The sequence below is a fragment of the Enhydra lutris genome, unplaced genomic scaffold (assembly GCF_002288905.1).
Source record: "Enhydra lutris kenyoni isolate GAN:26980312 unplaced genomic scaffold, ASM228890v2 scaffoldscaffold28, whole genome shotgun sequence".
Classification (NCBI taxonomy): domain Eukaryota; kingdom Metazoa; phylum Chordata; class Mammalia; order Carnivora; family Mustelidae; genus Enhydra; species Enhydra lutris.
The window spans coordinates 18,825,116-18,847,034 of NW_019154112.1; the positions used below are offsets into that span (position 1 = coordinate 18,825,116).

The window sequence follows — 21,919 nt, forward strand, 5'->3', positions numbered from 1 at the left end:
TGTCTCCTAATATCCCAAATTGTCTAGTTAATTAATTTCCCCTCCTGAAAACAATTAGCAACTGCCCACATTGGGTAATAAGCTCACTAGAGGGGAAGGAAATATTAGTGTGGAAAGAGTCTGACACACAACAAACAACAGTGGTTGGGCAGGAAATGAGTGGTAGATTGTCTGTGAGCAAAGCACTGAGAAATAAGGCTGCAGAAGTAAGTGGAACCAAATTGCTAAGGGTCTGAAATCAAGGCAGAAGGGTTTGGCTTTCAGTCAATAGTCTATTCTTTCTGACATCTTGTCCTTTAAACTGACGGAACAAAGAGATCAAAAATAAAATCTAATGCCTCTTGACATTAGGGGGTGGGGTATGTCATTTAGGATTGACAGTGGAGTGAAGGAATGAAAGAAGACAAACACAAAAAAGCAACTGTGGCTGGTGGCACCAGATCCTGGCAAAGAGCAGGTGGTCATCTGTGCTGTCTTTAGAAAAGTGTCCTTTATGCTGTGACACCTCTATCCACAGAATCTGTATTTTTATCTTTTAATTTAACTGCCATTTTATTTTATAGTATTCTCCTCTGTAAGTCATGTTTATTATGCCCTCTGTTTGGAGAGGCACATGGTGCTTGAATTTGCTGTCAGATTAACCAGCTGTGTGGTCTAAGGTAATTTATCATCACCTCTTTAAATTTCTTCAGCTGTAATTTGAGGGAAGAAATACTTGTTTCATTGAATTGTGATAGTGGGTTTACACATGGGGTTGAGGATGAGAAAGAACCTTGCACATTTTGGGCATAATAGGCAATGTCAACTCGATTCAAATGCCTTATTGCCAAATAGTGTGTCCATGCATGGAATTTAATAAATCCTTGAAATTCTGACTTTTAGAGCTGGTATTAATATATTTTAGTAGTTGTTCATTGTGTCAAAGACATACTGTGGTAAATATTTTTTTATTAAACTATATGATGAATGATATAAAATTAAAATCTTAGAGTCATTCTTCTTACAACTAGGTCTTGCTCTATTTCACACCCTTAATATGAGTGCTGAAATTCTGGAAGGATACCAAACATATGTTGTTATGTTCTTTCCCAAATTAAAGAGGGTATTTCCTTTGAGGTTTCTATCACCAGAGAACATAGACATCCTAGGTAATTTTTTCCCCTCTCCACACTGATCTCTAGACGCTTTTATTGTGTGTCACTGTATAATTCCATTCTGTTCTTTCCCAAATGAATAAGTAATAGTTAGAATGAATTTTTTCATTGGTTTGCCATGGTTTCTCAGCATTCTCTGCTTCAGTGTTTATTTGCAAATGAGAAGCAAAATAACATCATTACTCTTTTCCTATATTGGAAACAGCTTCTACTGTAACTCCTTGTCAATGGGTTAAGAGCACAGCATGGCAAAATGCACTTTTTCCTCCTTTATTCAGGTCCTCTTCTAAATATAAAATTACAAATTTATATTTTATCAAATCCAGAACAATTTTTAAACCATAAATATTTTCAGGTGACCTCTACTTAACATTAGCCTAAAATGCAACATATCAAGCTGTAAAAATGGTCACATACAGCATGCCTTTAATAGGAAAATGCATTTTTGATATAAAAAATCATGAAAGACACTGAAGAAAGGCTAGAAGTCAGAGACAGTCAACAATGATTCTTTCACTTTCAGAGGAAAATGATACAGGTACACTTTGAATTTAAAAGTAAAGAAATAGGTTGCTTCCAAATTCTCTGTAAATTGAATCAAATTTTAAAATCAGTGAGTTCACCATTTTAAGTTCTCTGTACTCTCATTGACAGCTGAGAAACAGCTTTTGTAACTTAATCACCTCCAGTAGTTCTATTTTATTAATCTAGTATTAATCTAGTTTTTTAAAAATTTAATCTAAGTTTTAAGTTTTTGAAATTTTTAGTTGAAGTAAATCAAGAACGTGGAATGTGAAGTAGACATATGAACTAAAAGATAGTTCCTATCCACCCAAATTGTGCATAGAAATTCACAATCTGCACTTTTCTTGCAAGGATAATCATAAAATGATGTATGGTTTCCACGTAAGTCTAAAATGTGGTGAGTAAGGTTCCCCATATGCATTTTAAAAGTTGTGATACTCTATTGTTACTGGTTTTATTTCAATACTGTATGAATCCTATGTATTTTCATTGTGCAAGAAAAATATTTCCCTATAATTTTCGTTTTAGAAACTGCTCCATTTTCAAGTATGAAGGGACTCCTTAATGATCTCATACCTGAAGCTGGTCAGAAATGCATGTCCAGAACAAATCTTCCAGGGACTCTTGGCTTTTCCGTTATACTCCCCTCTTCCACCTCTGTTCAGACACTGTTCCAAATTCTCCACAATAATCCAAGAGACCTACGTAGAATGCCTCTATAGTCTAGCATTTAGAGTTACAAAAGGATTAGGAATCAACATATTAAGGTTTAAATATTCATTTATTCATATATTTCTTTATCCAACCAATATTTATCAAGCCCTTTCAGTGTGCCAGGTGTGGAAGACACGAGTGAGCAAAATTAGCACCCCTGCTGTTGCGGGCCTCCTTTCTCAATTTCTGCTCCCTGCTTCTAGGCGGTCCCTTTGATTTCTCTGCTCAACTCAGGGCTTGCTCTTCTTCTGACTGAGTCCACAGGTGAGGAGGGACATTGAGAGGAGTTTAAACTAATATATATTTAGAAAGAACTTGGAACCTTAGTGAAAGAGGAGATAGAATAGACCCCAAAGACAGGACATGGAATGAGGAGGTAAGATTTACAAAAACCAAGGAAGGAGAGGCAGAAGGACTGCCTTGCCCCAGACCTCACCCCCGCATCCAGGTGGAATGTTTAAGGAGGCTGGCTTACTATGAGAGGGCTTTGAGAAGACAGGCAGGTAAGTAAGATTTGGAAGGACCCTTTTCTGTTATAGCCCTCTCTGTGTTATTGCTACCTGTTTTAGAGGCCTTAAATGTCGATTGTTTTTAGGACCGTTGACACTGGATTTGAGCTTTTCTCTGTTGACACAACACTGAGACTCACTAAGAGGCTGCCCTATTTTGCTGGGATACAGGAGCCCAGAAAGGATTCTTTCCAAGACAGAGAAAAAAAAATGCGGAATAAAAGTGACCAGTTTCTCCACAGAAAAACCTGAGAAATCATTATGGAGAGATTGCATAGGATTTCATTTTTCCCAGGCATTTCCCCAAATTGCTCAACTCCTATTATTCTTATGGATTATGTCCTTGATATATACTAGGCTAGTCACTGAAGTGTACGAAACATAACTAGTGAAAATTAACCCTTTCCCAATCATTTTCTATTGACATCTACAAGTTACTCGTTTGCAGTGAAAAGTACCAAGAGTTCTCCTTCTTGTTTCCCCCCACCTCAGACTTTATCTTTGATATTATATTTACATCATTTGATATTATAACTGATCTCTTATTTTTGTTAGTAATGACAGGTATCACAGAAGGTTTTTTTTTTTTTTAAGTCTAATGGAACAAACCAAATGTAGGTCAAATTAGGTCTTGTCTAACTTTATGGTACCAAGGCACCCAGGTTTATTTGTGCAGATTAAATCAAATCTTCCAACTCCCAAATACAATGTATATATTAGTATTACCATTTTACAAAATGGAGATGCGTTAAAGCCACGATTCAAATTAACAGTTAATCTGATTTCAAATTTCATAATTTTCTACTCCATCATACTAATCTCCCAAACTTTTTATAACCTGCATATGTAATGATCATTCCATTTATTATATATGTATTTATTTTATAGAATTTCCATCAGCAGGCTTTAAAGAATCTGTGCTGGGTGATCTTTGTTTGATATAAAGTCCAGATAAATAGTACCAAATACCTTAATGTAATGATTTGCGATTCTGTTTTATAAATATTCAGAGAAATATTAGTTGGTGTGTACAAAATCTTCCAGATTAAAATGAACCATTAGAATTTTATAAATTGATACACCAGCATATTATTATTATAATAAAAAACTTAAAGACTGTGTCACTGGCACAAAATCAAATAGGTGTTTATAGGAATTGCTAAGCAGACATGTATTTGTCTTCTAAAATATGTAACAGTCAAAAGTGTCAGTTAAATTTAAACCCAGCCACCTTGATTAATTCCAAAGGAGGCCAACAACTGTGATTGACAACATCTTTCTCTAATCTGCATCCTTATTTGTATTATACAAGCATTACATCTCTTCACTGACCACACATTTTAAAGCTTAAAACAGTTTCTCTGGAAAGCCTTGCCTAAAAGGCAACAGAAATAGCTATTCCTTATAGCATGTGAAACTGGTCCACTAAAAATACAGTTAGGGAGAATATTTTGAAAGCAAAGATACTACAGATTTCATTTCCAGCATCTTTCAATCTTGACTATTTGCCTGAATCTTACAACTGAAAATATATTAATATTAATAACAAACAATACATAATACAAAAAAATCTTTGCCACTCAATTATTGAAGAAATTTTCAAAACTACTGAAGCATTTCTCCATGGCATTTCCCAGAGTGTCACTTACTGTCTATTTGTCTTGTATCTGTCAACATATTTAGATTTTATATTTAATTTGAAGGCGCTCTACCAAAGTATTGGCTTTCTATAAGTTTTCCATGATTCCTTATTTCCATTTCAAATAAGTTAAAACAAGGAGTGTCATAAAATATTCAAAAATGTATCATTTTCTATTGTGTTGGTAATGGTTTTTCTTTTAAAAATCTTCCTCACACTGAAAAGAAATAAAATGAAACAAAAAAAAAAAGAAAGAAAGAAAGAAAATCATCCTCTCCAGGGTGCTATTGGCCTACTAGTACCAAGGACAGTTGGAGCCTTGTTTGTCATTTCCACACTTGCTTACAAAACCTTCTGTAGGAGAACAATATAAATGCTTTTAGAAAAACAATTAGAAATCTATTGAATTTCTCTCACCTATAATAACTTCAGAATATTTAGGCAGACCATGTATAATTGAATTTTCCAATTAAGAACAGTACAACATTCATTTTCAATAGCTCATCTTTTTTTGATGTAGTTCAACATCACCACATTTTAAAAAAAATTTAAGTGTATGTTATTTTTTCAAGTCATTTTATGAATAAGTAAATAAGTATAAGCTAACTGAAGTCTTCTCCCATAAACTGAGTTTGCCATTTAGTACCTGCCCACAGGCTCAGACCTTTAAAAAAGTCTGGCCAGGCTTAAAAGACAGCATGTTCTGGGAGAAGACAAAAGTGAATCAAAGCTGAAACGACAATCCTTTGCACACATTCTGGTTCCTTTAGGCTGCTAGTGTTCATTTAATTTTTGCTGATTAGCCAAATCCTACCATTATGATGTCCATCAGTTGTATCAGGCAGCTTAGCCTGCCTGTTCACCCTAAGTAGAGGCTGAAATGTGCTACCAAGGGAAATGAAAGAGGGCTTATATTTTCCAAAATAGTTTGGTGTTTTACAAATGCCAAGGCATGAATTATCTACCAGGAGCAAGTGCCTTAGTGAGCTTGACTTCATCTGTACTTAGAAGGAGAGCCGTTTAACTTTTAGTGTAACCCTAAAACCTAGAAGATAAAACACAGTTCTTAAATGTCAAAAAAAAAATACAAGAAAAAGAAAATTAAGAATGATAATCCATTTTAATATTTTCATAATATTTTAAATTATGAGATGCAAGGAGGTTCAGAATTACTATTAAAACTGCTTTTTGTGATACATTTAGAGAAGTGCTATATGAGAGGAATGGACTGACCATTTTAACTTTTGTGTTTTTAAGAAACACATGAAGAACAGAGACATGCAGAAAAATGAATACAGCAGTGTAGGAGCTTGGTTCTTTTGGTGTGGCAGTGTTCAATAAGGGATGGGTTAGTATCCATCATAGTTACCAGCATTGCTAACCTGTATATATGAGCAGATGCCTAGTTAAGAAGGTTTTGCTTTCTCTTTTGAATAGAAACATAGTGACTATTCTCTTGTGCTTTTTTCCACTGAATTCTTTGAAAACAGTGGAGTCCTTTGAACATTAAACTAGCTATATGCAAAATAACTGTTTTCATTAATATTTTAGGTAGCTGCTGACAGAATACTGTTGACTACACACAAACTGAGCTTTCATTTCAGCCACATTACAATCATTTATTTAGAGCCAGTATTACTATATACATTTTATAAACGGCTGGAACTCATCCACCACAAGTTGATTAAGTAATTTGCTTAACATCATCTAACAGAACTGAATTTTATATTGGACTCTAACTAGTTTGGGAAAAGATATTTAATCCTTTTGGACCATATTTGATACAATTATAAAACGAAGCTTACAGCCTTGCGAGAGTTTCTAGGCTGTGATATAGGGAGGAGGGTCTCAGGTGGAGCCCAGCAAACTCCCTGAATTGAGCTGAGAGTCCAGGGAAGCCAAGGCAGAGAGAGATTCTGAGAGTACTAGACAGGACAGAAATGCACAGTGAAATCTAGAATCTGCAGAATATTGATTAGCACATATATGTGAATAGATATGAGTTTGGGAAAAAGATTACTACTTAAAAGAATCAACAGTAACAGTGTCCAGCACTTACACAGGACTAGGAATAGTACCTGTTTGTTCCCAATTTTCATACTATTTATTATGAATGGGACATTGAGTAGAGGACATACAAAAGTCTCAGTAGTGGGAAATAATAAGCCCTAAACTGAGCACTGTTTTAGTCCACCTAACAAATATTAGAAGCAAAGCTGAAAAGAAAAATTGGTTTCCATAATTAAACTGCATCCCAGAATGAAGCTCTAGAATATTTATATGAAACAAAATATCCAGCACTGAAAAGGTAAAACTCACAAGGCATGGCACTGAGTAGAAAATATCAGGTATGAAAAGAAGTAGGAAAACCACAACACATCACAAAGAGTAGAGCCAATAAAAACTTACACAGGGGGACACCTGTGTGGTTCAGTGGGTTAAGCCTCTGCCTTCAGCTCAGGTCATGATCTGAGAGTCCTGGGTTTGAGCACCACATCAGGCTCTCTGCTCAGCAGGGATCCTGCTTCCCCCTCTTTCTCTGCCTGCCTCTCTGCCTTCTTGTGATCTCTCTCTCTCTCTCTGTGTCAAATAAATAAATAAAAATCTAAAAAAAAAAAAATAACAACAACAACAACAAACTTACCCAGAATTTGGCACAGATGTTTTAATTAGTAAACTACAACACTAAAACAGTTGTTATAAGTATATACCAGTTGTTCAAAATGGTAAGTAGAGACATGGAAAGTATTTTAAAAAGATACAAGTCAAACTTCTCTTTATGAGATGGAAAAGAAACTGGGTGGGATTAATAACAGATAAGACATTGAAGAAAAAAAGACAAGACACTGAAGAAAAGATTAATGAACTTGAGGACTGGTAATATTACAGCAACTATTCACAAGGAAGCACAGAGAACAAAAAAATAAAAAGAGCACAGTGGATTATGGAGTAATTTCAAGAAGCCAAGTACAAAGAAGTAGAAAAAAGAAATGGATAAAAAATTCTTTGAAAAAGATTTTAGCTGAAACTTCTCAATTTTCATGAAAACTATGTAAGCCCATACCTCTAGGAAGCACGATGCACCCTTAAGCACAAAAAATGTAGAGAAAACTATTTTAAGCACATCCTAATCAAACTGATCAACCAGTACTAAAGAGAAAATTGAAAACACAGCCACTGACACATTATGCACAGAGGTACAAAGATCAGGGGAAGAGCAGATTTCTCTAAGGAATGACTATTCTTTAAGGAATAGTCATGTGAAAAGACAGTGGAGCAATTTTTAAAGTATTGGGGGAAAAAATGGGGGGAAATCTGTCAGTTTAGAATTCTATACCCAGAAAAAAAAAATCTTTCAAAAATGAAGGTGAAATAAACACTTTTTCAGACATACAAAAGCTGAAATAATTCACCAACAATACACTCAAACCACGAAACGCTATTAAGATAGTTCATTAGGCAGAAGGAAAATGGTTATAGTGGATGGAAATCTGGATCTACGTATGGAATGAAGAGCACTAGGTAAGTATAAATACACAAGATGAGCAAATATATGAGATGTTTCTCAATATTTATATTGCTTAAAAACAAAATTGACTGCGATATATGAAAATAAATTGTATGACAATAGCATAACAGCATAGGGGAGAAATGGAAGTAGACTAAGAAGATTCTCATACAATAATGAAGTAAATATCACATGAAAGTAGACTGTGATAATTTAAATTATATACTATATATAGACACAACCAAAATAACAATAGTAATAAGGTAACAAAGGAAATTAAATTGGATGATTAAAAAATACTGAATTAATTCAAGAGATGTCAGAAAAGAGTTTAAATGGGAAGAACAAATGGGACATATTGAAAACAAAAATAGTAGTTGTCCCATAGTAGTCCCATAGACTACTACTTAGGCATAAAAAATAATGAACTTTGATGAAAGCCAAAGCATGAATGGATCTCCAAATAATTATGCTAAGTGAAAGGTAAATGAAAAAGAGTGCATACTGAATGAATCCATTTATATAAAATTCTAGAAAATGTAAACTAGTCTATAGGAACAAAAACCAGACTGGGGTTGCCTGGGGACAGGGCTTATCATCTTGATCATACATCCTTGTGTCAAATTGTATACCTGGAAAATGTTTTGTGGGGTATACCCTGTGTTACTTATAGCTGAATAAAGCTATTAAAGCTATTCAGATGACAAGATCTAGAAGTGACAGGAAGGAGGAGGGATAATTATTTAAGAGCTATTTTTTTAGGGTCTCACATTTCGATAAAATGGATTGGTGTCTATTTCCTGATCAGCATTCCCAGATCTGAATTATTTGCTGATTAATGCTATTAATTGTGCATTAAAGTAAATGTTTAAAAGGAATCTACTGATTTTTATGCATGAGTTCAAGTCGATGGCCTTGGGCACTGTCTAGGTTCCCATGGCAGATATTTTCTTATAGGCTCTGGTTTGGGGGATTTTTTTGTTTGTTTGTTCTGCTTTTTTATTTGTTTGTGTGAATGTTTTTCTGTAGACTAGTTTTGATTAACTGTCAGCCTCAATAGGGACTTTCATCCATAGTCTAGGGCTAATAAGACTCCAAAACAGTGGTTCTCAAATCTCTCTGTTCATTACTATAATCTGGAGAACCTTAAGAATTTCCCAATGCTCAGGCCCCTAGTACAGACTGATTAAATTAGAATCTCAGGATGGGGCCCAGGAAAAATACCAAGAGATTTTATTAATTTATTTTGATATCTAATTTCTAAAGCATTTCTTTAGAAAGCACATTATACTGAATCCCTTTTGGTGTTCTATTTTCATACATCGTTAAACATAAAAATAATCTCTTATACATAGGATAACATAAATATATACATGTCAAACAACTTCAGAGAAGAGAGTGCCTGGAAAAATTCCATGAAATATTAACTTGTTAGATGTAAAATATCATTTGGGCTCAAAGAGATATTGTTATACTAAATTCTACTATAAACTCGGTATTAAAGTCAAAATTGTAATGGAAATATCTGGAGGAAAAACTTCACATTGAAAATGTACCATCCATTAACTCTGTGGGTTGAAAAACACTGCTATCCTTACATACCTTACACTGGCTTTCAAAGTTACAGTTTAAGAAACATTTCCACAGGGCACCTGGGTGGCTCAGTGGGTTAAAGCCTCTGCCTTCAGCTCAGGTCATGATCCCGGGGTCCTGGGATCGAGTCCCTCACTGGGCTCTCTGCTCAGCAGGGAGCCTGCTTCCTCCTCTCTCTCTCTCTCTCTCTCTCTCTGCCTGCCTCTCAGCGTACTAGTGATCTCTGTCTGTCAAATAAATAAATAAAATCTTAAAAAAAAAAAAACATTTCCACGGCCGATGCAGCATTTTCTCCCAATAATCAATTACAAAAATTTATAAAAACCACGAGCAAGGTCCTATGTAAGATCCTGTTTCAAGTGGGAAGAATCAAAGGAGCAAAGAAGTCTAAGACATAGTCCATACCCGAAGGACGGTTACTTCTATGAGTTCCTAAAATCCTGCCCTTGTGTGTCTCTAAACACAGTCTGGGTTTAAAACTCCTGATTCTCCAACTTGTACCTCAGTTTAGAGAGAGATGAGTTCTGAGAAGTAATCACAGGCTCACCTGCTCACGTAGGGAACATGAAGTCCACAGCACACATAGGACTCCTACTTGGTGAGCTCGTGAAGCTGAGATGCTCTCTTGCCCCACTCGTGAATAATGGGACAGGTCGGCATTTAGCATTTTAGCTGCTAAAAAATATGACTACAGAGCAGCGAGTGCCTATGTTCCCTGTCAAGTAGAGATGCCCAAAAGACGGAGAGATAGAAACTGAAAGACTAGGAGAGAGAGGGAAAGAGGGGAGGGAGTGAGGAGCGTTCCTAGAACTGCCTTTCCTTCCAGTCTGTGAACTACTGAGTTCAATATAGTTCTAGTTGGTTTTCAGACACATACACGGCCATGAATAAAATAGCTAATGAAAGGGAACTAAGAGCTTAAGTTCCAGTGAATTCTGCAAGACTTCTTTTTAAGTTACTGTTATTACTATTTTTGCAGTCCAAAACACATCTTATTCAAACAGTATGATAAATCTGTCTCAGGAAAGCCTGCCTTTACCCTATTAAAATTTCCCCACCCATTGCGCCTGTCCCAAAAACTTGGATCTATTTTTTTCCAGCTATCTATCTCCATATAGCATAATATATACTCAGTTTAATTACTTTGTTTATTCTTTCTCTCCACTATAAGCCAGCAACTAGAATATCATCTCAATTTATGGAGGGATTTTTTTGTTTTATTTACTTGTGTATCACAATCACTGAAATTGTGCCTGGCACCTTACAGACACTCCAAATACACTTGTCAAGTGAAATAATTGGGTTCTCAGATTGTTAAAGTCTGTAATATTAGAGACAAATATTGGAGAAAGCTAATGGAATGAAAGTTTAAAAATAATGCAATTGAGTAACTTATCTTCTTGTATTTCAGTTACAATTGTGTTGGATATTTGACTTATAGAAAAGCAGATTTAGCACACTGATTTAATGGAAAAAGATTAGGATTTAGAATCAGCTAAAGCTAGGTCGAGTCTTGTCTGCTATCTACTGATCTGTGAGGTCTTGAGCAAGTTATTTACTCTTCTCAGCTGCAAAATGGGAAAAGTAATCCTTATCTCGCAGCTGGGGCAAACTGAGGAGACTGGGCCTACATGCCAGTCGCAGACCTGCGATGTCTCAGGACCTTCCCGCCTGCCTGTTATGGCCTGTATTGTGTCTCACCCACCTCAAATTCATATGTTGAGGCCCTAACACCCAGTACCTAAGAATGTAACTAACTATATCTGGAGAAAGGGGCTTGAAAGAGGTAATTAAGTTAAGACGGGATTGTTAGTGTGGGCTCTAATTCAATATATCTTGTGCCCTTATGAGGAAGGAGATTGAGACACAGAAAGACCCAGGAATGCACACACGTACGAAAGGCCAGCATGAAGACACAGGGGAAGGCAGCCATGTGCGAGCTAAGGGGAAAGACTTCAGAAAAAACTAAACCTCTGACACCCTGATCTTGGGCATCTAGCCTCCAGAGCTATGAGAAAACTAGTTTCTGTTAAACCACCCAGTCAGTGGTATTTTGTTAGAGCAGCTCTAGCTAACTAATACCCTTCGCTCAAGTATTTTTCTGCCAGCCGGCCCTTCCATCAGAGTGTGCCAATTTGGTTAACCCCTAGAATTGAATTAACAGCTCCTTACTCCTCTTTCTAGGTGAAATCCAGCACCATTCACCATTTAGGTGTTAAGTTTATTTAGCAAAAATGTGATGGATTGCATCAGGGATAGTTTAGCTGTGTGTTATTTAGCTGATGGTTCTGTCCCCTTTTCTCTGAGCATCTTTCCCACCTTTGTGTCAAATTTGGGCTCTTGCAATAGGACACATATATTATCCCTGATGTAGAAATCAATATATAGAAACTATAATAGTGGCAGGAGTTTGGAAATTGGGTATAAATTTTGAAAAAGCAGGGTTATTCAAGAACTTCAGAAGTTGAGTCACTGGTCCTTTTGGTAACTAGTACTTTTTTTTTTTAAAGATTTTATTTATTTATTTGAGAGAGCACCCACATTAACGAGCACAAGCGGGGAAGTGGAGAAGAAAGAGGGAGAGAGAGAGAAGCAGACTCCTAGCTGAGCAGGGAGCCCAATATGGGGCTCGATCCCAGGACCCTGAGATCATGACCTGAGCCCAAGGCAGAGGCTTAATGACTGAGCCACCCAGGCACTCCCACTTAGTGCTTTACTTTAGAAATTATATAAGGATATCCTCAGTTATAAAATGAGTATGCATAAAAGTAGTAGCCTCCTAACAGTAAACAGAGTAATCTATGTAAAGTGTTTACCACAGATCCCAAAATATGTCACTCAAAATTCTTTACTGTACGATGACATAGTATAACATCAAATTTTATGTTTGTATATTTCTGTTTGCTATGTTATAATAGCAATAACATTACAATCACTACCATAGTTTACCTTGTTTTTACTACAGACATAGCACCATTTATATGCAAGGCTACTCAAGATAAAATCAGAAACATGGGAATTTGACCTTGGAAAGAACTATAAAATTTGTCAAATTTGACTATCCCTGGGATGATTTACTGTTTCCTAGTTCTTCTTCTTCTTTTTTTTTTTTTCCTTGTTCCTCTTTGGTCATAAATGAGAAGAGAGAGGCAGTTACTCCCTGGTAATAGAGAGAAATAAAGAAATGTTAAAAGCTTAGAAAGGAAATATAGAGGCATAGAATCAGAAGATGGATTTGTCTGGGAATACTTGATTGCTTTCCAAAGAAATGGACCAGAGCTGGTGAGCAGAGCATCCTGGTGGATTAGCGAGGTGAATGGGAATAACCAACAGAGCCTGTACCTAGCCATCACCGTCGCATGAAAAGAACAGTAGAAGTTCAGAAAAGCCCACAATGTGCTTCGTGGCTAGAGGAGTCTTTCTTTCTTTCTTTCTTTCTTTTGGAAGAGCCTTAATCAAGGAGATTTAACAGAAATCTAGGCAATAGACTGGTCTGGCTTGTTCCCTTTGTTGTTCTCTATATTCACCAATTTTTTACAAGCCTCACTACCATGATTCTGCTTCTTTCATTTCTGTTACCATTTACTCAAACAAAAGTAGCCTTTATTCACTGGTCTCAGATTTAAGGCATGACACAGATTTTTAAAAACTGGCCTTTCATCTTTTATGACGCTCTAATCAATCTCGACTTTCTTCTGCCTGTGTGTATATTCTCCTTGTGGCAAGAGTGTTGTTACCTTGTTCTTGTTCTTTTAAAAAAATGGATACTATCACACATAACACGTTTCTGGTGACTTCTATCCTTTTCCACACAGTAATCTTATTTATTCTTAAAATAACTCTTCACTAACATTAACTAACTGGAATCTAAGTAAAAACATGAAACTACAAAAAAAAAATGAAGTTCATTTTGAAAAAAAGCTCTTCATTATCAATTTCATGAATGTTGAAAGCCTCCTCAAGCATAAAATTCAGAGGTCATTCTATTAGTTTATAAACAGTAAGGAATGTAGCAGAACTGACAACAGAAGAGCTGCTTTAAAATAACCATCTTTAAATCATTGAAGATTCAGACATATGGGTCTTTTTGTCTCCTCTTTGGTTAATTCCTTAAAATGACTATAAGAAGGGCGTGCCTGGGTGACCCAGTCGGTTAGGCATCCAAATCTTGATTTTGGCTCAGGTCATGATCTCAGGATTGTGAAATCATGCCCTGCATTGGGCTCAGCACTCAGCAGGGAATCTGCTTGGGATTCTCTCTCTCTGCCCCTCTCCCTGCTCGCATGCTCTCGCTCTTCCTCTCAAATAAATAAATAAACCTTTTAAAAAATGATTATAAGAAGGATAAGTGCAGACTCAGAAAGTGTTTTACATTTCCCCTAACCTCATTGCTCTTTGTTATTGTTTGGATATTTGCATATGGAAATTTTCTCAGAACTATCAAATATTATTATGTCACTAATTGTATCTTTTTTTTTTTTAAAGATTTTATATATTTATTTGACAGACAGAGATCACAAGCAGGCAGAGAAGCAGGCAGAGAGAGAGAAAGGGAAGCAGGCCCCCTGCTGAGCAGAGAGCCCGATGTGGGACTCTATCCCAGGACCCTGAGATCATGCCTGAGCCGAAGGCAGCAGCTTAACCCACTGAGCCACCCAGGCGCCCACTAATGGTATCTTCATTTTAGTTGTGAATGCTCCCTAAAAAGTCAGTTTTTTGAACATGACCTCCAAGTTCTCAGTCCATTTCATTCATTAGAAAGCAAAATCACTCAAAATCAAAAGAGAAAATCAAGGATAATTTATACAATGAGATAGAAAAGATGAAGGCAGAGTGGATGGCAGATTCAAAAATACACCATTTTTGCTATCAAAATGAAATCACTTATAAAGCCTAAATCCTTTGGTTTTTTTTTTTCTCCTTCTTTGGTTAAGTTTGAACTGAAAAGGAAAGCAGACATTAAAAAATTTCTGGCAGCTTAGTATTTCATATATATTTATTCACTAAGTGCTTCATGTTCAGTATGGCACCCAGTAGGCACATATGGCCACTTAATTTTAAAATTAAAATTAAATAAAATTAAAAATTCAGTTCTTCAGTCACACCAGCCACATTTATATACTCAACAGTGACATCTTACTATGACTACCATATTGGACAGCACAAGCACAGAAAATTTCCATTATCACAGAAAGATCTATTGGAAAGCCCTGCACTAGGATACATAAAGTCTCCAAGTATGAAATACAATAGGAATTTTAACTTTATAAGCCAATGCAATGTTAAATTTGGAAAGAAATGAATTACCACAGAGTAAATGAATAGTTAATAGAATAATACAGCAATCTGAATGATCCTTTTATAGAAATTTGTGTATTTGATGATCCTTTGATATAAATGTGTATATGGCAAACTGATATTTTTAACCCTAATAGCCAACATTTGGGAGTTGAAATAGAACACATGAAAATGTTCAGTAAAGCAGAATGCTCTCTACCATGGTTTATGAAACCTTTTAGATTAAAGAAATCTCATGTAAAACTTAAAACACAGCTAATCTGGTTACAGTGAAGCTGCAGGGTCCCTGCCTGGTCAGACAGTTTGGCACGCTGCAGGTTTCCAACATACCTTGAGTCATGAGTCCCAAGGAAAGCCTGAGCTGTCTTTAAGAAAAAAAAAAAAAAAAAAAAAGCAAATTCTGACCACAGTAGGTGAGAGTGGTTTAAAAAGTAGACTAGTAAAGCTCAGAACTAAAGCTAATTCAGAAGTGAGACCCCTCCCTACTCTATGTCAAAGTAAATATTTTATTATTAACTTAGTTAATGTGAATGTTTATATCTTCTCATGAAAATAAGTACAGCTGAAAGAGAAAAAAAAACCCAAGAAAATAAAATTGGTAAATGCTGTCATGACTAAGAACAGGACGAAGTTTAGAAGACAACTCGTGTTTTATACTAGAAGTATCAGAAGGTTAAGGATGAAAAGAAAGGCATTGTTACATCTTGCTATATTTCTAACCATAGTAATCTGTAAAGATTAGAAATGCTTTCGTCTTTGGATAATAAAAGGATTTTTGTTATATATAGTGCCATATAACAGAAAAAAATCACCACAAAAATGAAAATTACTTAACTGGCTTATATGAAACCATTATTTCATTTTGATATGCATTTGCCTGATGAATAATTTATTAGAAAGTGATAATTGTATAAAACTAAATACCAAAACTGCTTTACTTATGAATGTAAATGATAGATTCTTAAATTGTTTTTTAATTGGAAAAAAAATGTTACTAAAGATCAGAGCTCAAACAGTTTTGGAGAAGATATACTGAAAAATATTAAACAGATACATCATGCCATCATACTCTCGTTCTGCAAGCTATTAAAATCCCTGCTCCACAACCAAAATCATATTGCCAAGAAGTGTGGCAAGAGTCATTACGGGATGTTAAAATTTTAGATTCTGTTTTGTTTTGTTTTGTTTTCTAATTTATCCCCTGCCATCCACAGGTTGAATCAGATAATTTGAATCAGATCAGCTCCAATGACGTTAACAACTTTTTAGGCCTCCATTTCTTAGACCCTAAAACAGCATCAACCTCAAGGCACTATGTAGATTATTGGAGGTAAAAAGACATAAAAAAAAAAAAAAAGAAAGAAACTCTCCCCTTGTGTGGCCAGCCCACTGGATACCTATGATTAGAAATATATTAAGCTATGACAGTGCTCTGCTATTCATCTTTAACCTTTTGGTACTTACGAATGAAAAACATGAATTGTCTTCTAAAACTTGATCCTGTTCTTAGTCATGAAGTGTTTACCAATTTTATCTTTTTTTTCTGTTTGGTGAGTTAGAAGGTCTTAGAGACTTATAACACTGATTTTAAAGCATCTGCTTTGGGTTCTATTCTGAAGCAGGATTGATGCTTACGATGCAAAGTACATAAAGCATCCATTTAAAATGGATCCCTTAGCAAACTAACATTCATTAGTACATTACTGTGAACTCCAGTTTCGTTAGTCATAGCGCTGTTCATTAATTAGATTGAACATAGTGCTGCCCGATCTGTAAAGTGTTAAAAGGCATTTATAAAAATGGGGTAGGGAAACCCTACTGACAAAAGAATCTTCTCAAGAAACACAAAGTTAACAACCTTTCATGGCATGTTAAGGGAAAATAACTAAAATATTACAGGATATCCAACTTAGGTTACACCATGGAAGCATTTTGTAAATAGCTACTACTTCCCTCTGTCTTCACCAAGCACCAAGTTGTATTATTTTTATTAATCTGGGTTTGTGATATAATTTGTTTTATTATAGTTTTTAACAGAAAATTAAAAAACCATGTTCATGAATAATACTCGATAGAGAAGGTCTTACAGTTCCTTTGGAGCTTTTAATTTCCAAAGAAATTAGGTCTCAGAAATATGCCATTTCTTTACCCTTCATGTAGAGTATACATATATGTATGGAAAAGCTGATTAATAGCTACAATCTATACATAAGATGAAGGTAGTATAGAATACCCTTTATTGGGGACTTATTCACTGATTTCCATAAAAAACTTTCTGAAAATTCAACTTTTGTCTCGTTGCAGAGTTAGGCTGTTAGGTGCAGTGAATCCCCACCAATTACGTGGACCCTTCTGTTGTAGGATGGTTTTGAAGAGATAATGACTTCCCGCAGCGAGTGAGTGAACTGACCTCCTGCATCAGTAGCAAAAGCTACACATTGGGGGGTGTCCATAGCCATGCAGCTCCAAACCTACCAGCAATCTGTAACAGGCAGCCCTACTTGCAATGGGAAAAAAAGAAATGGAAGTTACTATTAACATCTCCTCTGTATTGTAAGAAATGCATCTTTACAGCACCAAATAGGGAATGCATGATTAAAAAAAAAATAGAGAAATATTCACATCAAAATAAAACTTTTAAGAAAAGAAACATGGGAAAGCATAAATCCATAATTTAGGAGATATTTGTCATAAGCATTGATCATTACATCTTATGGGAATACTGACTATTAAAATATAGGCATTCTGTGTTTAGTTTTTTGTTTTAATAATATTTTATGTTTTTTAATTTGTATTATTACCAGGAAGTATTATTATAATAACAAGAGATCATATATGAAGTGGATTTTATGCATTTTATGATATAACTCATTAAGTTAAGGAGGGAACATATGTTATAAGAATTAACCACACTTCATAAAGAAAGTTAAATGTCAAGTTCTATTTGACCTGTTAATTATATTCAATACCATTAAAGGGCAGCATTTGCAAATTGCTTCTGTGCCCAATATTTTAGTGTTTAGTGACAAATTTATGATCTTGGCCCTCATAATTAAATTACTTAATTCCAGAATGTTTAATGGTTCTTGATTGCATGCTTGTCTTTATTTTCTTCTTCTCTCGATTATGTTAGAAAATTCCATGTTATTTCCTTTTATTTTTACTTTCTTTTAATACCCACTGACCTTTTACAGAAAATAAAACCTGAAATGAGAATAATGACCAAACACTAAATGTGCTTGTTAAGTTTAAAAGTCTTCGATGAAAGTATAGGTATATACCAGAGTGAGGATGATGTTTCATATCATTTAAATTTCCAAATGATTTTCTTCTGGAAGCCACAATAATTTACTAGCATCATAACACATTTTTACTTCTCTTCAGTCGATAAAAACGTGTTAGTTATTATAGCTTCTAATACTAGTATTAGGTTGGACTATAGAAAATTGACAATATGGCAATGTCATATGATCCAACTCAACTTTTTAAATAGGTAAATTCATTACAGTAATCATCAACAAACTATCAGTAACATAATTTAGTATTTTGAAAACATATGTATGCATGTGTAAATTGGAGTCAGAGATGTTCTAAACTATTACGAGTGATAACTCCCTTTTTGAGTTATAAGAAATCTTCCAAAATTCCATAAATGAGCACTGATTAGAAAACCTCTATATACTGAGGAAATTTAATACCTAATCTATTTATGTTTCCATTTTTGCCAAGATGTTTTGGTTTGGTGTCTGTGGGCGGTAGAGAGCACAGAGAGACAGCCAAAGATTCTCACAGTACAGGTCAATGTTAAGAAATACATTAGCATGGGGACTTTTACAATAGGCTTTCCAAGAAATAACATCTTCTTTATGAATTCAAGACTGATTTTCTTTTTGGAGTGAGTTCTTCTTACAGAAAACATGATTCTGTTTATTATAGTGGATGCTTGTACCTTCCATTTCCTAGTGAGATAAAGATCAATTAAAGAGGGGAGTGGGACTTCTAACACTGTGTTCACATAGAGCCTGATACAGCCTAAGCTTCTCTTCTCCGTAGACAGTCTGAACAGTGGTTGTTATTTCAACTGCCATCTATGTGCTGATGACTTCCAGAGCTCTGTTTGTAGCCCAGACTATCTAAGCCTCAAACCCCTGTGTCCAGTCGCCTCAGACTAACTCTCCAGGACATTAAGGTCATCTGCTGCTTTCCCAACTGCCTATCAGGAGAACATTTAATCGTCTTTGGAAGAAAATACCATCAGCCAAAGTTTTCACAAATTTCCATACACAACACTGAGGAGAGGGTTCACTGAAAAATTATAAGGCATGTTAAGATCAATATCAATTCAACCAAAAGCAAGAGGAAAAAAATGAAGGCACTGACGATTCAGATGTTAGAGTTATCATCCAGGGGTTTTACAATAACTATGATTAACATATTCAAGAAAGTAGAGGGGGGAAATGGAGCCTCGTCCCAAAAGACTTGGAATTTTTAAGAATCAAAGACAGTTACAAAATGCAGATGTATATTTCATCATTCCAGTGCTTGAAAGTTTTCCATGGCTCCTTTGCCTACAGGATACATACAGATAAACTCTTTACCATGTCACAGGAAGAACTTCAAAACTTCCTTTTATCTGTTTCTTGAGCTTGACTGCCTACCCTTTCATCGACATTTTGTGCTTTAGTTAAGTTTCGTTGTTTACTTCCCTAACACAGGTTTAGTTAAGTTTAGTTCCCTAACACAGGACTTGCCTTTGATGTTGCCTGGCATTCACACTTGATGTTCTTGGAAAGTGGAATGCTCCCACACAACCTGCTGGTCCATCTAGAAATAGAGATTTATCCACAAATAACCATCTCAAATAAGACCTTTCCTAAGAAATTCTTGTACTCATATCACCTATTACTTACTCTATTAAATGCTTTCCATAGGTATTTCAGTTTCTCAGACATCTATTGGTCTCATGTATATAATAAGCTGAGAGCAGGGGTGTGCTACAACTGATGTTTGCTGGCTCACAAGGCCCCTTGTAAAATGTTCAGAAATTTTGTGATTGGCTATTTAACCCAGCTATTATTAAAAATTAAATTAAAATTAAATAAATGATATGAAAGAGATAATATTTTCAAGTTCATCATATCTGATTATTTTATTACAATCTATGCTCTAGGTTATTTATGTCTGTTGCTTTTGTATGGTGGAAATAATTTATAATAGTGTGCTACTATTTATCTCTTCCCAAATTTGTTGCTTTTCCTTGTTGATATCCTGAAATCAGCCGTGATAAGAGTATTTACACCACAGATACCAGCAAATGCCAAAAGCTAGGACTTGATCTTTTGTTATTGATTATGTAAATTTAAGAACACTATGGAGAAGATATTAATAATGCAGATTTAACTTAAAATGGTATCATCCTATAGCCTGTTACAGTGTGAACAGAACCCAAAATTTAGAGACCATTCTAGTATGTGAAAGCCATTGTCCAACTCAGAACAAAGTTGCTCACATAACTGAGAAATGAATAAAACTGACATATGTATTTAAGATTTTCCTTTCATTTTACTTGCCAACCAACATGAATGAAAATTGCAAATGGCATTCGTGTCAGATTTAGAATGTTCATCAATACAAGGCTGTCTTATTTGCTGAATAAGATAGCCATCACACAGGAGACAGTATTCCATTGTCTTCTTGCTTCCATCATTTCTGTTGAAAAATTTGGCTTTGTTTCTTTTTGTTTACTTTGAAGATAATGTACCAATTTTTCCAGAATGCCGTTAAATTTTGATTTTCAGCAGTTTCATTGGGATATTCCTAGGTGTATTTTCTTTGTATTTATGCTAATTAAAATTCATAAAGTGCCTTTAAAAAAAGATGATAGCCATGTTTTATCTGTTTTGTGATTTATTATGGTATCATTGTAATATCAGAATTATAAAAACTGATTTTACAAGAGATAGCAAGTCACGATGAAATTGTATGTGTATAAAACAAAATAAATTAGATATTTTATCTGTAAGTTGTGTGCTATAAATTTTATTTTAATATAAATTAAATATACAATTTTATTATAAGTATAAATTAAATTTATATATATTTATAAGTTTGATTTTTATTTGTAAATTGTGTGGTTATGTCAGTGAAATTTATAGTGAAACTATATATACATACACACCACACACATGCACATACTTTTTTGAAGAGGCATTTGTTAAACAGTTATCAGATCACACAGGCTGAGAACCTCTCAAAGGAATTAGGTCTTGTTCTTCTTTTATCTCTGTTGCTTGTATAATAAATTCAGTGATTAATATACAGTCTGGTGAAATTACTATTATTTTAAGTCTACATATAGAGAGAGCCAATATTACTTAGATTTGAAACCCAAAATTGGTGCAGAAATCATAGTTCAAGAAGGAGTGCTTAAATTAAATTGAAAAATTAGTAGGCATATTAAGGCAGAGAAATATATTTTCCAAAGCAGATTTGAAAAGGGCTGGCTTTGTATAATTATGTATTTATAGTAATGCACATCTACCCTGTATGCTGCCTTGCCCAATATTCATAAAGTATATGTATAAAGTGACCTATATAGAATTCATAGGGAACTACAAAGAAATCATTCTCTTCTTTCACACTACTCAGGCCTTCACATCAGACTCCACTTCAAATTATAACTTAAGCAAATTGTAGAGGACTTGGTGAAGATCTGGAAAATAGCCAAGACTGCATTCCTTAAGGATCTTGTAAGGATCTTTTATCTGGTTCAAAGAATAGAAAACTAAAGAATTTATAACTTCACAAATATGAAGGAATTCAAGATAGAAGAGATGTTCTTCACAATCATGTTCCAGAAAACAATGAATCTTTCCTCCTTGGGTACTTTGTTTTTTTGTGAAAGATGCCAAATCATCTGGCTTCAGCTGGAAGGAAATAACATTAAAACTTTTAATTGCAGAAGGTGTTTTTCTCTTTC

The 21,919-nt window shown here is 34.9% G+C and overlaps 1 protein-coding gene and 1 pseudogene across 1 annotated transcript in view; both read left to right on the top strand.

Annotated features, from left to right (window-relative positions):
* The window catches only part of LOC111152333 (KH RNA binding domain containing, signal transduction associated 2), a 574,955-nt gene that overhangs the window by 503,498 nt on the left and 49,538 nt on the right, over window positions 1-21,919 (top strand). The gene's annotated exons all lie outside the window — the stretch shown is intronic.
* The window catches only part of LOC111152402, a 97,684-nt pseudogene that overhangs the window by 74,692 nt on the left and 1,073 nt on the right, over window positions 1-21,919 (top strand).